Raw genomic sequence first — 15,000 nt, forward strand, 5'->3', positions numbered from 1 at the left:
AATGAAAAAAAAAAAGACTAAAGATAACGATAATTCGAACATTAAAAACTGCAAATTATATAAATAATCGGTTAGTGGCACTTAACACCCCCTCTTCTCTGTTGTCTTTCTTTCTCTTACTATCTTGGCCCTTATGTGTATAATCTGGTTCACGATATCTGTCACGGTACCGAAGGAGGCCCTGCTGCAGAAACGGTCACCTTCGGACGCTATGGAAAACGTCACCGGAAGATCGCCAGTAGCCGAGAAAGACTAGGATAATTGTCAGAGCAGAGCAAGCCGCCCCAGGATATGGAAGGGCGCGGCCTGCCAGGACGCCTGTAGATCCAGTAAAGGACCAGCAACTCTCCAGAGCAGGTACCAGTCGCCCCATGATGCTGCGGACGGGCGCCGCCTGCCTGGACGCCACAGATCCTGCCGGACGCCCGTGATCCTGACGAGGACCACAAGGACATCGGTACGAGCACGCAGCCGAGAAGGACCTGGATGAGATCTGCGGGAACGTACATTGGGCGAATAAGCCGCCGAGTTGACCTGGTCGAGGACTACGAGGACGAGTCCGAAGTCAAGGAGGACCTGTGCGAGACCTTCGAGGACGTGTGGATGTCGAGGACAGACGGATATACCAGGGACCAAGATGAAGATGATGACAGGGACGAGCAGCCACGAAGATGCACCTGGGACAGCACACGCGAGAACGAAGTGAATAGCAAGTCAAGAACCAACCAAGTTGGGTCACCCATGAGGCAAATATAAGGCGCCTCGAGGGCGAGGTGTTAGTAGGTGGCCAAGCAATATACTGTGTACATAAGCACGTATATGCTATGGCTGCCATGTGCTCGCTGGCTGTTACGTGGCGTGCCACGCGGTACCCACACTGACCCAAGCCGACCGGCGGTGCCACAACCATCTGTGGGTTGTGAAATGAAGTGAGTTGTGAGTGCCACGTTGTGATGCCAGTGCATACGTATTGTGATGACATTATTATCGTACGTAGTTAGTGATAATTATGTGATTATATATTATACTCTTCCTTTTGTGTGATATGTTCTACCATGTGAAATATAGAACATTATGTTTAGTTTATATTATATGTAGCATATCACCTATATGAAAGAGTGAGAATCTTTGTATGTTATAGAGTACAACATTTTAGTTTGTCTCTGTAGTCACACGTCTGGCAGTAGACAGTCGCAGACGGAGCCTGGCGTGTGGGGCAGAGGAACAGGAAGAGTTCCGTATTTATTTTGTCAGAGCTGATCTCCAATGAACCTACTTTAGTTTTCATCGGTGTTTTCTTCACCCTCAACCATCATGGAGAAACACCAAGCAATCGTAGAAGACGAACATGGCGCAGTGATCCAGCAAATTCAGTTCTGACGCCTGTTATTGTTGCCTGCCCCAAGCCTCCGCGACCTCATGGCCTGTCGCCGGCCCCGCGCCTCGTCCACCCTCGTGCTAGGTCAGCAATCAACCCACTCGGCAGTGTACTTCATTTGCAGTGGTGTGGTGCTATAGTGTAGTGATGTGTATTGTGCAGTGCCTATAGTGTTCGTGCAGTGTTTAGTGTGCTCAGGGGACATTATTTGTTGCATAAGGGAGCCGGACCGAAGCATATTAAGGTTTTGTAGGAGCGAGGTATATTCCTGCGCTCTCTACTACGCTTCGTGAGCGACTGATCTCTCGCGCTCGCGGCTCGCCTGCCCGCACGTGTCCGCCGTGACGTCACCGCATTGGCACCGCGCACACGAGTGCCACAACACTAGCTGCCTCGCTCTACTTTCACGTATTTTCACCGGATTTTCGGCGATTTTGCTGTATAATCTTGACACCCTTGCCACGTTACAATGGGTAAAGGGAAGAAAAAAGAAGATACCAGTAAGAGCGACCCTGAGAAGCCTGACTCCACCCTTGAAGAGTCACCAGGAGCCAGTGCCAGCACCCCACCTCCCACAGATGTTGCTACATTGCTGCAGTGGATAATTCAGAGGGATGACAAGAGGGAAGACACCCGCCGGAAGGAGGAAGAAGCCCGCCGGAAGGAGGAAGACGCACGCAGGAACGAGGAGTCTGCTCGTTTTCAGGAGCTGATCCTTCGCCTCACCCCCCAGCAACCTGCGAGTTCGCCAGTGAGCAGTTCTGCCGCGTCCCCTGCTTCTCACACTCCGCCGACCCCGAAGGCAACAATACAGCCTCCGAAAGCATTAACAGCAGATGCGAGTCCCCAACAGTTTCGAGAATGGAAGCGCGAATGGTCCGATTATGCTGTGATGGTGGATCTCCTCAACCTGCCGTTATCAAAGCAGCATATACAGCTACGCATGTGCCTTACCTCTGAGATGCGACGAGTGCTGGAGCACAAGTTGGACGTGCCCGCAGACCCAACATGCTCAGTGGACGATGTCTTGACAAAGCTCGAAACGCATATCAAAAATGCAAGTAATGAGGCACTGCGTCGGAAGGCCTTCTCCGAGTGCAAGCAAGCAGACGGCGAGAGCTTCGATGACTTTTGGATCCGGCTGAAAATCTTGTCGCAGGAGATAGACCTTTGCAAGGCACAGGACCAAGCATGCTGTGAGCAGTGGAAGAAACACGGCATTCTAATGGGTATACGAGATGAGGAACTTACCCAGAAGCTCATTGAAATGGACCGCTCAGCGACGTTGCAGGATGTTTTGGAGAAATGCAGGTCTCATGAATCGTCAAAGACTGCATCATCTGCTTTGAAGAACACAGTTTCTTCACGTGCTGTTTCTCAATATAAAAGGGAGAAAAAGGCTGCCCTGAAGCAGAAGTCCAAGATGAGGCCTGGCTCACCTCTGCCGAATAAGGCCTGCAACTGCTGTGGTCGTCAGCATGAAAAAGGTTTGTGCAGGGCCACCACTTCCACATGTCGTGCTTGTGGTAAGAAAGGCCACTGGGCTACTGCTTCAAAGTGTCCTGCCAGGAATGCCAAATGCAAGGTGTGCAACCGGCAGGGACACTATGATAAATGCTGCCCAAAGCAACGAAAGGCTAAGACAAAAGAAGAGGACACCAATCATGAATTGAAGGTAGTAAGTTCAGTATCCCCTTCAGTGTCATTTGCCAGGAGTGTCACTTCTAATGCACGACCGAATCCTCAGCCTTCCCCTAAAGTCCGCGTGTCAATTCGGCATAATGATTTATCAGGTAGTCTTGCCATCATCCCTGACACAGGTGCAGACACAACTGTCATTGGACTCCAGCATCTTAGTAGTCTCGGCCTCTCAAAGGAAGACTTAGCACCACCGGCAGAGACAGTATACTACAATGCGGACGGGTCCCAGATGCCACCAGCGGCTGGATCTTTTCGTGGAATCATCACCTATGGCAACCGTTCGACTACATGTTGGATTGATGTTCAGCCTTCGCTTACAACCCCGCTGCTCTCTTGGACTGATTGCAAGGAATTAGGGATTGTTCCGGACTATTTCCCAAGGCAGATATCGGATGTGCACATTGCCAGTCGAGTCCATGGACTGGGTAATACAACAATGTCGAACCCTCCTCAGTTGCTGACTTTACCGTTGAACCAGCTGAAGTCACCTGAAGAAGCAAGGAAGTACTTCCTGCATCAGTATGCAGATGTGTTGGTGAAGAAGGACGACTTGCAGTCTGGGCCACTCAAGACGATGGTAGGCCCTCCCATGAGAATTCATCTGCGGGAGAATGCCACGCCCTTCGCGATCCACACCCCCAGAATGATTCCTTTAGCTTTTCAGGAACCAACAAGAAAGGAGCTTGAGTCATTAGTGACCCAAGGCATCTTAAAGCCAGTGGAGGATGAACCATCAGAATGGTGTCATCCAATGGTTGTTGTTCCAAAAGCAAATGGTGGTGTTCGTATTACCACTGATCTATCAAAGCTCAATAAGCAAGTCTCTCGCCCTGCCCACCCTTCTCCAACGCCATTTACAGCCATCAGAAGTATCAGTCCGCAGTCAAAGTTCTTCACAACTGTGGATGCTCTTTGTGGTTATTGGCAACTACCCCTGCATGAGGATGATCAACACCTGACGACATTTATCACTCCTTATGGACGTTTCAGATACTGTCGTGGTCCCATGGGTTTTGCAGCAACAGGAGACGCCTTTTGTCTACGAGGTGACAGGGCACTTCAGGGAGTAACAAACTGCATTAAGGTTGTGGACGACATTCTCCTACATGATGAGGACTACCTCTCACACCTTCAACGTGTAAACGAATTCCTGTCAAGGTGCCGACAGCACGGGATAACGCTTAATGCAGAGAAGTTCATTGTGGCTGCATCTGAAGCCAGCTTCTGTGGGTACAAACTATCACATAATGGTATTGAAGCAGACCCAGAGAAGGTAAAAGCCATTGCAGAGTTTCCTACCCCTGCAAATCTGACTGATCTTCGGTCGTTTATGGGCTTGGTAAATCAACTGGCAGAGTTTACGCCGAAGATTTCGACTGCTGCAGCCCCACTCCGCCCATTGATGAGCCCAAAGAGAGCTTTTACTTGGACAGCAGACCACACCAAAGCTTTCAATAACACTAAACAAGCTTTGTCAGGGCCCCCCATACTTGCGACGTTTGATCCAACCCTTCCCACCATTCTGCAGACCGACGCCTCCAGACTCTATGGCCTTGGCTATGTGTTGTTGCAGGACCACGGTGCTGGAAGATACAAGATGGTGCAGTGTGGTTCCCGTTTCTTGACAGATACAGAAACGCGGTATGCGACCGTCGAATTGGAAATGCAAGCTGTCGTTTGGGCCATCAGTAAGTGCAAGTTCTATCTTCGTGGACTTCAGCACTTTAGTGTGGTGACGGATCACCGTCCATTGGTTCCTATTTTGAACCATTATTCCCTGGATGCAATTGAAAACCCTCGCCTCCAGCGCATGAAAGACAAGATTGCGCCCTACATTTTTACCGCAATGTGGCGTGCAGGTAAGGAGTTGTGCATCCCTGATGCCCTTTCCCGGTCACCTGTGAGTCGCCCAACGATGGAGGATGGTGCCTTCAATGCTGAAATGGACACTTCCGTCAAGATTGTAGCTCTGCAGGCTGTTCAGTCGACTAAAGCATCAGAAGCCATAGACGAGCAAGAAGATCTCTTCATGGAAGAATTGCGTACAGCTGCCTCTAAGGATGCTTCTTATGAGGAGCTGCTTCATCATGTGAAGTCAGGGTTCCCCAAGGACCGCTACAACCTACCAAGTGCCCTGCGTCCGTACTGGAAGATTCGCAATGAGTTGTACAACGATGGTGACTTGGTGCTGTATGAACCTAGAGTGGTTGTCCCTGTTTCTTCACGCCGTAGCACCCTAGCTCGCCTGCATGAAAGCCACTGTGGCGTGGAAGCAACAAAGCGTCGTGCACAGCAGACAGTCTTTTGGCCAGGCATTAATGCAGACATTTTAAACACTGTTCGTGCCTGTGAGCCATGCCAGCGCCTACAGCCTAGTCAGCAACAACAGCCATTGATGTTGGATGACAAACCCACAAGACCATTTATGTCTGTGTCGGCAGACTTTTTTAGTGTTGCTGGAAAACACTTCTTGGTGTATGCTGACCGACTCTCCGGATGGCCTGTTGTCATCCCATGTGGAACTAATGCAACAAGTGCTTCAACGATCAGATTCTTCCGGCATATGGGTGTGCCAGTTCGCCTGCGCACTGATGGCGGACCTCAGTTCTCCAGCCGGGAATTTGCAACCTTTCTTCAGCGATGGGGAGTACGTCATGCTATGTCAAGCCCCCATTACCCACAGTCCAATGGGCATGCAGAGGCTGCTGTGAAGAAAGTCAAGTATCTGATCATGAAGACAGCACCCAACGGAAATATTGACAGTGAGGAGTTTGACAGAGGATTACTGGAGTTACGTAACACCCCAAACTTCACTGGTTGATCTCCTGCGCAGATTCTGTTTGGCATGCCCCTTCGCTCCTGTGTGCCTGCCCACTCTAGTGCCTTCATGAAGGAGTGGCAGACCAAGGCTGAGGACTGCGACCGTCGTGCCGCAGTACGGGCCAAGGACGTGAAGACCCGCTATGACAAGCGTGCCCACTCCCTTTCCAAGTTAGAGATTGGGGTGCAGGTGCGAATCCAGAATCCCACATCCAAGCGTTGGGATAAGGTCGGCACAGTCATGGGTATTGGCAAATCTCGTGATTATCACATCAGGCTGCCAAGTGGCCGTATACTGTGGCGCAATCGACGTTTCTTGCGCCCTACACAGCTCAAAATTGGAAACTCGACAGATTTGGAAGACGGCGCACCAGGATCTTCCGCCCCATCTATGCCTGTTGAACCTCGACGTTCGGAATGTCTCAAGTTGAAGTCCGTTCAAGACTCCCGCTAGTGAACGTAAAGGGGGGAGGGAGATGTGGGTTGTGAAATGAAGTGAGTTATGACAATGAAGTGAGTTGTGAGTGCCACGTTGTGATGCCAGTGCATACGTATTGTGATGACATTATTATCGTACGTAGTTAGTGATAATTATGTGATTATATATTATACTCTTCCTTTTGCGTGATATGTTCTACCATGTGAAATATAGAACATTATGTTTAGTTTATATTATATGTAGCATATCACCTATATGAAAGAGTGAGAATCTCTGTATGTTATAGAGTACAACATTTTAGTTTGTCTCTGTAGTCACACGTCTGGCAGTAGACAGTCGCAGACGGAGCCTGGCGTGTGGGGCAGAGGAACAGGAAGAGTTCCGTATTTATTTTGTCAGAGCTGATCTCCAATGAACCTACTTTAGTTTTCATCGGTGTTTTCTTCACCCTCAACCATCATGGAGAAACACCAAGCAATCGTAGAAGACGTACACCATCAGGACCAGGTGGCGCTCCACGCCACGTCACCAGTACTTAAGGCCAAGAATGACCCAGGTCAGAAAGAGTGTCTGCCTAGCGCTTTACCAGTCAAGATAGGCCGCCCCGGCCTATATGCCGGAGTTCTGCTCAGCTTTGGCGTTCTTTTCCTCTGCATCACAACTAGAGTCCCACATCCTCAGAATTACCGGCTGAGGCCAGTGCATCTTCAGCACCAGAATCACAAACACCGCCGGCGTTTTGTTCATCAGAACCTACCACCACACCACTGCAGTCCTCTTCTAAACAGTCTTCGCTGCTCAGAAGGAAAAATAAAGGAGGAACAAAGTTCATTGTTCAAGAAGCGTCATATCATGAGTCAAAGGAACATGAAATGAATATGAAATTTAAGGAAATGGAAATGAAGTGGTTAGAAATTGACTTCAAAAATAAACTAAAACAGAACAACATTTTAGAAATGGACTTAAAAGTCAAGAAAGTTGAATATGACTTAAAGCTTAAGACATTGAAAAATGTTTTAATCTTTAGGTCATATTCAAACAAAACTGGAATACGAAAATAAATGAAGTGAGGTTTATGGATGTCTGAGTCTTCCTTAATGTATAGTATTTTTCCTAATTTTCTTCATTTTGACAATGTGATAATAGTATTCGTTGATAAACACCCATTTGGTTTTTGGGGCTATCTTCAATAAAACTCAATGATTTTTTTTTTGTACTTGAGAAATACAAGGCTCAAAAGCAATTTTAAATAAGCTGGCGACGTTCTACACTGCCCTGTGCATTAACAGGGGCACCAGCATGGTTATCAGGGAGAGGATTTGGGTTGTTAGGGGCTTCTGCTTCTGACTGAAATGGCACATCATCGGGAAGTTGCATCCTCAGTCAGACAGCGAGGTTGTGGAGCATGGCTGCAGCGACGAGAGTAACTTTTGTGTTTTCCAGACTTGTTTGCATTTTCTTGCCCAAACAACCAAAGCTCTTGAGGTCACAGAAAGCCCGTTCGATGACATTTCTGGTGGTACTGTGTGAACTGTTGCAGCGTTACTCTTGACGGGATTGAGGATTGGCTAGTGGTGTTGGCATTTCTACACAGGCGGCTGTTAGCGAAAATATTGTTGTCGTGAGCGCTACCTGGTCATCGAGCAACACCATTAAAAAACTGTAGTTATGGCCCACAAACTGCCTGTATATTTGAGGAAAATACTCTTTTAGATCGGTCCCCAGGTGCCTTTTTGATGGTTATGTGGGTGCAGTCAATGCAGCCAACAACAGCAGGTAATTGGCATGAAATCCCCCATCACTCGTTATAACAGTCTGGAACTCTCAGTTGGTGATTGCCAGTGGCCATATAGCTCAAGGTAATGAGCACTTGTAGTTAAGGGGCACAGAAACACCTGTTGGATGAAATAATGGTCAATTTTCTATATATCAGGATTCACGAAACTGAAGTATATTGATAACTATTGATTAAGCACCTAATTGGGTAACTTTTCTTCTAGATAGATAGTCGCCGCAAACGTACTTTAAATTAGGGAACCGGTTACGTAGAGTTCGGTTAAATCAGGTTAGGTTGGGATAAACCAGATTTGATTTGGCAATACAAGCGTATAATAGTGGTCTATAAGTTATTACTTATTAAATCAAATTGAAATATGAAAAAATAGGCAGATCATAAAGACCTGTTATTGAGAGTTTGAGGTAAGTGGGGTAGAATCTTCTGCATATGATCATGTGCAGCCTCCTTCGTTAAACTGAATCGCAACAGACATTCGCTCTCTGCCGTCGCCTCGAAAGGATCCATGCGGTCGACCGCAGGTCTTGCAGATGACGAAGCATGATTCTAAAGATTGAATTCAGTTTCTATAGTAAACATGATACACTTGTCATCTTGTCAGTGGTTATAACATTAATTCAATTTCATGGTGCAGTTGCTTAAATCCACGGTGCAAGATGACTTTCGCCCGAAAAGTAGAATATTTAAATACAAAACATAGGGAGTTCTCTTGAAATAATAACATATAGTACTTTTAAAATAGGTAATCTGTAAAAATTTTAATTCTGGCAATATAAATTGAATGCAGTAAACAGTATAGTTTAAATGCGCAAAACTTTATGAAACTTATCGTTCAGCGATTCGGGATTAGCGCAAAGTAATATAAAGCTACTTATGTAATGATATTTTAACATTTCATGTTCGTTTCAGTATGCTTAATCTGAATTTCGTGACCTTATATAAGGGGCGACTGCATTACTACGTGAAAAAAGTGATTCACATTTTGTTTATATAATGTGCTCATTTGGTGAACGCACAAGAGCGGACAGCACAATTGTGAATTCCAGAATTTTGACGGCACTAAATGTGACCCAGAAATCAGGCATTCCACAAGTGTGCAATCTATAGTATGACTAAGCATAAGGTTTAGCGTGGAGTGCGGTGGAGTGTGTCTACATTTTCTTTAAGAATACGACGGTTAGAGTCGGCGAGTGTGCAACGTACACTACAGTTATTATTATCATCATTATTATCATCATCATCATTAATGTTGTTATTATTATTACTATTATTATTTGTATTATTATTATTATTATTTTATTATTATAATTATTATTTCAAATTTTAATCAGTATCATCATCATTATTTCTAATAATATCATTCTTATTATTATGACTTAGTATTAACATTATCATTATTATTATCATTATTTTTTCATTCTTATTTTTTATATTATTACAATCGTTATCATGATATATATTATTATAGTTATTATAATAGTGATAATAATAATAATTGTAATTATCATCATTATTATTGTTATTATTGTGGGTTGTGATAATTATGTGATTATATATTATACACTGTCTTTTGTGTGATATGTTCTACCATGTAAATATAGAAGATCATGTTTAATTTATATTGATGTGTAGCATATCACCTATATGAAAGAGTGAGACTCTCTGTATGTTATAGAGTACAACATTTTAGTTTGTCTCTGTAGTCACACGTCTGGCAGTAAACAGTCGCAGACAGAGCCTGGCGTGTAGGGCAGAGGAACAGGAAGAGTTCCGTATTTATTTTGTCAGAGCTGATCGCAAATGAACCTACTTTAGATTTCATCGGTGTTTTCTTCACCCTCAAGCATCATGGAGAAACACCAAGCAAACGTAGAAGACGAACAATTATTATTATCATTCTTATTATTATTAGTAGTAGTAGTGCTATTTTTTAATATTGCTATGATTATTATTATTATCGTTATCATTATTATTAATATTTATATCATCATCTTTATTATTATCAATATTATCATTATCATTATCCTCCTCCTCCTACTCCCCATTATCATTATCTTTATTATTATTGTTGTTCGCGCGCTGTGTGTGTGTGTGTGTGTGTGTGTGTGTGTGTGTGTGCGTGGGCGCGTGTGTGTGCTGAATCTATTTCATTTGTATCTTTGTTGTCTATCACACACACGCTCGCATGCATGCATGCGCGCAAGTAGATTTCAGTTTGCCTGTGTCAATTAAGCTCAATTGAAACTAATTGAAACTAATTGGATAACAGACCGGTGAGGTTACACGCGCAAGAGTTCGTCTTTTACTTCTATGACGTCATGATCGCAAGGGTTCGTTATAATTTACCTACATTTAAGAAAAAGCAATATATCTTGTTCTGTACAATGTAACCATACGTGTTACAATCAGATCCGTTTGCTCTGTGCAAGGCATATATGGAAACCTCATAGGCAAGGGAATATAAAGACCTCACTCCCGCCTTATGCTATTCATTGTTTCAAAAATGGAAACAGAAGCGTATATATACACAACATAGCTTGCATCATCTGATTTATACCCAAATAACACATCAAGCAATTTCGTAAACGCCATTCAACCTTTACATTTAGATCCCTCATTAGAATGCCAAGCAGGATAAGGATTCTTATAGGTATAAACCACCAAAGAAAATTTTAACTGGTGATAAAGCCTTCTTTCATACATATTTCCCTCAGGGAAAAATTATTACCAGGGATGAGAGGTTTTCACGCGTAGCTCTTCTGTAAAACGAAGGTGAATGTCCTCCAGAGCAAGTTATCTGTAGGTTCACTATTAAATTCGGGTCAAAACTAGCTGAAATGCTAGTGTTAGGTGACATCCTAGTCCTCCTCATCTCGGGCTTTGGAGAGCATCCCCTCACCACTCGTTTCCTGTCGTTCGGCCGCGCCCGGATCTCGCTTGCTCTCTCCTTTTCTGTTGGGGGAGGTCTAATCTTTTCGCTTAGCCTTTTATTTTGGTCTATTGTTTTCGAAGTTTTAGGGAAGTTTCCACTTTTTATAGTCGTTTTCTTTCCTTTTTTTGTTTTTGTTTGCTCGATTTTACACAGTCATTGTGTTTCGTTCTTGAGACTCGAAAGTCTATTTTACTTGATTTTCTATGTATCTTGATTTAATTGTTATTTTGAAAAGGAGAAAACACACTACCGTGTTGATACTATGGTATAAAAACCCACACTGTAAAACTAGATTTTTCAATTAAATCTAGTTTTACAGTGTGGGTTTTTATACCAATTGTTATTTTATTTCATTTTCATTATCATATAATCTTTCGAGTATTTTACACTCGTCATCTTTTACTTTTATCTTTTTGTTCGATATTTTTAATTTAATTTTAACTTGGGGTTATTTTTTTTATTTTTTCTTCTTACACTGTAAAACGTGTGTTTTAACCTGTAGGGTAAAATCTACAATTTCATAAATATGAAAGATGTATAGTTCGTGACGTAGTTCATGACGTCACGAACACTATAAATTCTGACGAAAACGGCGCGAAATATATTCAGTCTGTGCCAGATACCCTGTGTGTCATTACCCCTGTGTGAGCTGGAACGCTCTGAAGGAGCTGGACGTGATCCTTTTTTCTCTCTCTTATTTGTTGCACATACATGGCTGAATAATCTTAATTAATTAATCATAATTATTTTTCTTTTATTCAATATTAACACTCGTAAGGAGTAGTTTTAACCAATATTTTGTATGTACCGTAATAAGCATAACTGTTTTCGAGAGGCACTTAAGAATGTATCTTTACCTTTTCTGGTGATTATAAATAAACGATAATCAATTACTAGTCTGTATAGAAAGAAATGTCAAGGAGTTGATGATTATGCTCGGTCTTTTTTTTTTCTTTGTTTGCTTATTTGTTTGTGCCTAGATGCTTCACGCTACCACAACATAACATCTAGACACTGTGAACCCACACTAATATATATATCAATAGCCACAGAGCAAAAGAACACCTCACACTAGGATTTCTCCCCAACATCAACTACATTTTATTTTCGACTCCTCAGACCCGCGAACCTGTTTCAGACGGAAGATCTCTTTTTGTAGCTCCACACCCTCCCCAAAAAGATTGTTTATGTAAATATTTACTGTGATCAGGTTGCTCCGACGCGATTCGGATCCTTAATTGTTAACGTATTGGATGCCTTTACATTAGATGTATATAGAGGAGGTAAACATCGGATAATTTACAAACCTCCTCTATCAACTTCCTTTGATGATATAGCAGTGAAAATATCAGATCAAGACGGTCGCAAAATTTATTTTGAAGACGAACACTTAGTTGGTAATACACATCCGCTCTAAATAAGATTGTAAACGCTCTGGCGCATTAGTATATATATATATATATATATATATATATATATATATATATATATATACATATATATATGTATATATTTATATAAATATACACTAACAATTCTCGGGAATTTTCAGTTACTAAAGACGAAAGCAGAAATACGCACACCATTTATTACTCCGGAAACTGATAAATATATGATCCTGTTTAAAAAAAAAAAAAAAAACTTTCTATCCCGAGGTGGGGGTTGGATGATATTCAAACATCTAAAAGTCCCATTATTTACCAACGTGGTACGGGTATTCTCTCCCTTTTAGGGGGAATGGCTCGCAAGGCTATTCCCTTTATCGTTAAAAACGTTTTACCTCCGCCATTAAACATGGGAACCAAAGTGCTAGATGATGTTAATTCCGGGAAAAAATAAAGGAATCCCTTCGCGAGCACGGTCTCGCGGTTCTCTCAGATGTGGGGGCAGCGTGTCATGAGAGAGAAAGAGAGAGAGGGAGAGCAGAGAGAGAGAGAGAGAGAGAGAGAGAGAGAGAGAGAGAGAGAGAGAGAGAGAGAGAGAGAGAGAGAGAGAGAGAGAGAGAGAGAGAAAGGGAGAGAGAGAGATAGAGAGAGGGAGAGAGAGATAGAGAGGGAGAGAGAGAGGGAGAGAAAGAGAAAAAGAGAGAGGGAGAAAGATAGAAAGAGAGAGAGGTAGAGGGAGAGAGAGAGAAAGAGAGAGAGAGAGAGGGAGAGAGAGAGAGAGAGAGAGAGAGAACAGAGAAAAAGAGAGAGCGGGAGAGAGAGAGGGAGAGAAAGAGAAAGAGAGAGAGGGAGAAAGAGAGAAAGAGAGAGAGAGAGAGAGAGAGAGAGAGAGAGAGAGAGAGAGAGAGAGGGGGAGAGAGAGATAGAGAAAGAGAGAGAGAGAGAGAGAGAGAGAGAGAGAGAGAGAGAGAGAGAGAGAGAGAGAGAGAGAGAGAGAGAGAGAGAGAGAGAGAGAGAGAGAGAGAGAGAGAGAGAGAGAGAGAGAGAGAGAGAGAGAGAGAGAGAGAGAGAGAGAGAGAGAGAGAGAGAGAGAGAGAGAGAGAGAGAGAGAGAGAGAGAGAGAGAGAGAGAGAGAGAGAAGAGAGACAGAGAAAGAGTGAGAGAGAGAGAGACATTGAGAGAGAGAGAGAGAGAGAGAGAGAGAGAGAGAGAGAGAGAGATAGAGAGAGACAGAGAGAGAAAGAGAGACAGAGAAAGAGAGAGAGAGAGAGAGAGAGAGAGAGAGAGAGAGAGTGAGAGAGAGAGAGATAATTACAATTTATAATTAATTTTCATTTAGTTTGATTCCATTTGTTACAATGGATTTTCTTGGTGTGACATACTGTCAGTTTCATTTTTGCTTCTAAGTTATCCCCTGTGTGCAAGGAATGGCCGGGGTTTTAGTCCACTGGCTGTCAGCAAGATTGCTAGACGAGATCGCTACCGCTGCACCATACAGCACATATATATACATACATACATATCTATATCTATATATATCTGTGTTTGTGTGTGTGTGTGTGTGTGTGTGTCTGTGTCTGTGTGTGTGTGTGTGTGTGTGTGTGTGTGTGTGTGTGTGTGTGTGTGTGTGTGTGTGTGTGTGTGTCTGTGTGTGTGTTTGTGTGTGTGTGTGTGTGTGTGTGTGTGCGTGTATTTGTGTGTGTATTTATATGTATGTAAATATATATATATATATATATATATATATATATATGTATATATATATGTATATATATATTTATATATATATATATATATATATATATATATTCATACATACATATATCTGCGTATGTGTGTTATATGTATAATGGACTGTTGACTGGGAAAAGCGAAGCTGTCAAGACGTGTTTGTTTAGGCTATCGTGTGTGTTTCAAGACTCTCGAGCAAGGGCAAGAATGCTTTCTGACAGCTAGTGAATGATGTTTGGGAAGTCCGTGAACCAATGTTGCTTTTTTATTGAACATGAATTTTTGTTTGAATTATTGTATAATTCAGTCAACACTTTATCCACCGTAATTTAGAAAGATATATATTTAATTTCCTATTCTACTAGGCGCAAGATTCCAATAATTGGTATAATTTATATCCTCAAATCAGTAATGATATCATCTCCATTAGCCATTATTATAAATATCAAAGATAAATCGTCGGAGCAAACGTCATGTTTGTCAATATTCACAAAAAAAACAGATACACAAACTGATATTTGGAGATAAATACCGTTGCAGCCGCTAATCTAAGCGATCACTATGTTGCTGTTCTTACCATCTGCCCGCAATATTTGACTCATAGGAAAATGGACCCTCAAATACAGCTAATACGCTACAAATTTCTAAAGCAAAACGACAATGCCTATACTATTTTAATTTTGCAAATGTAGTTCTTCCTCTCACCTAAGCTCGATATCTAGGTTTCCCTACATTTTTATAATTTCTATGCAGGTGAACGCTTGGGTTACTCTAGAGATTTAAGAGTACAATGGGCATCATACACGCCACTGAGTGAAT

This window comes from Penaeus chinensis, chromosome 29 (assembly GCF_019202785.1).
Source record: "Penaeus chinensis breed Huanghai No. 1 chromosome 29, ASM1920278v2, whole genome shotgun sequence".
Taxonomy (NCBI): Eukaryota; Metazoa; Arthropoda; class Malacostraca; order Decapoda; family Penaeidae; genus Penaeus; species Penaeus chinensis.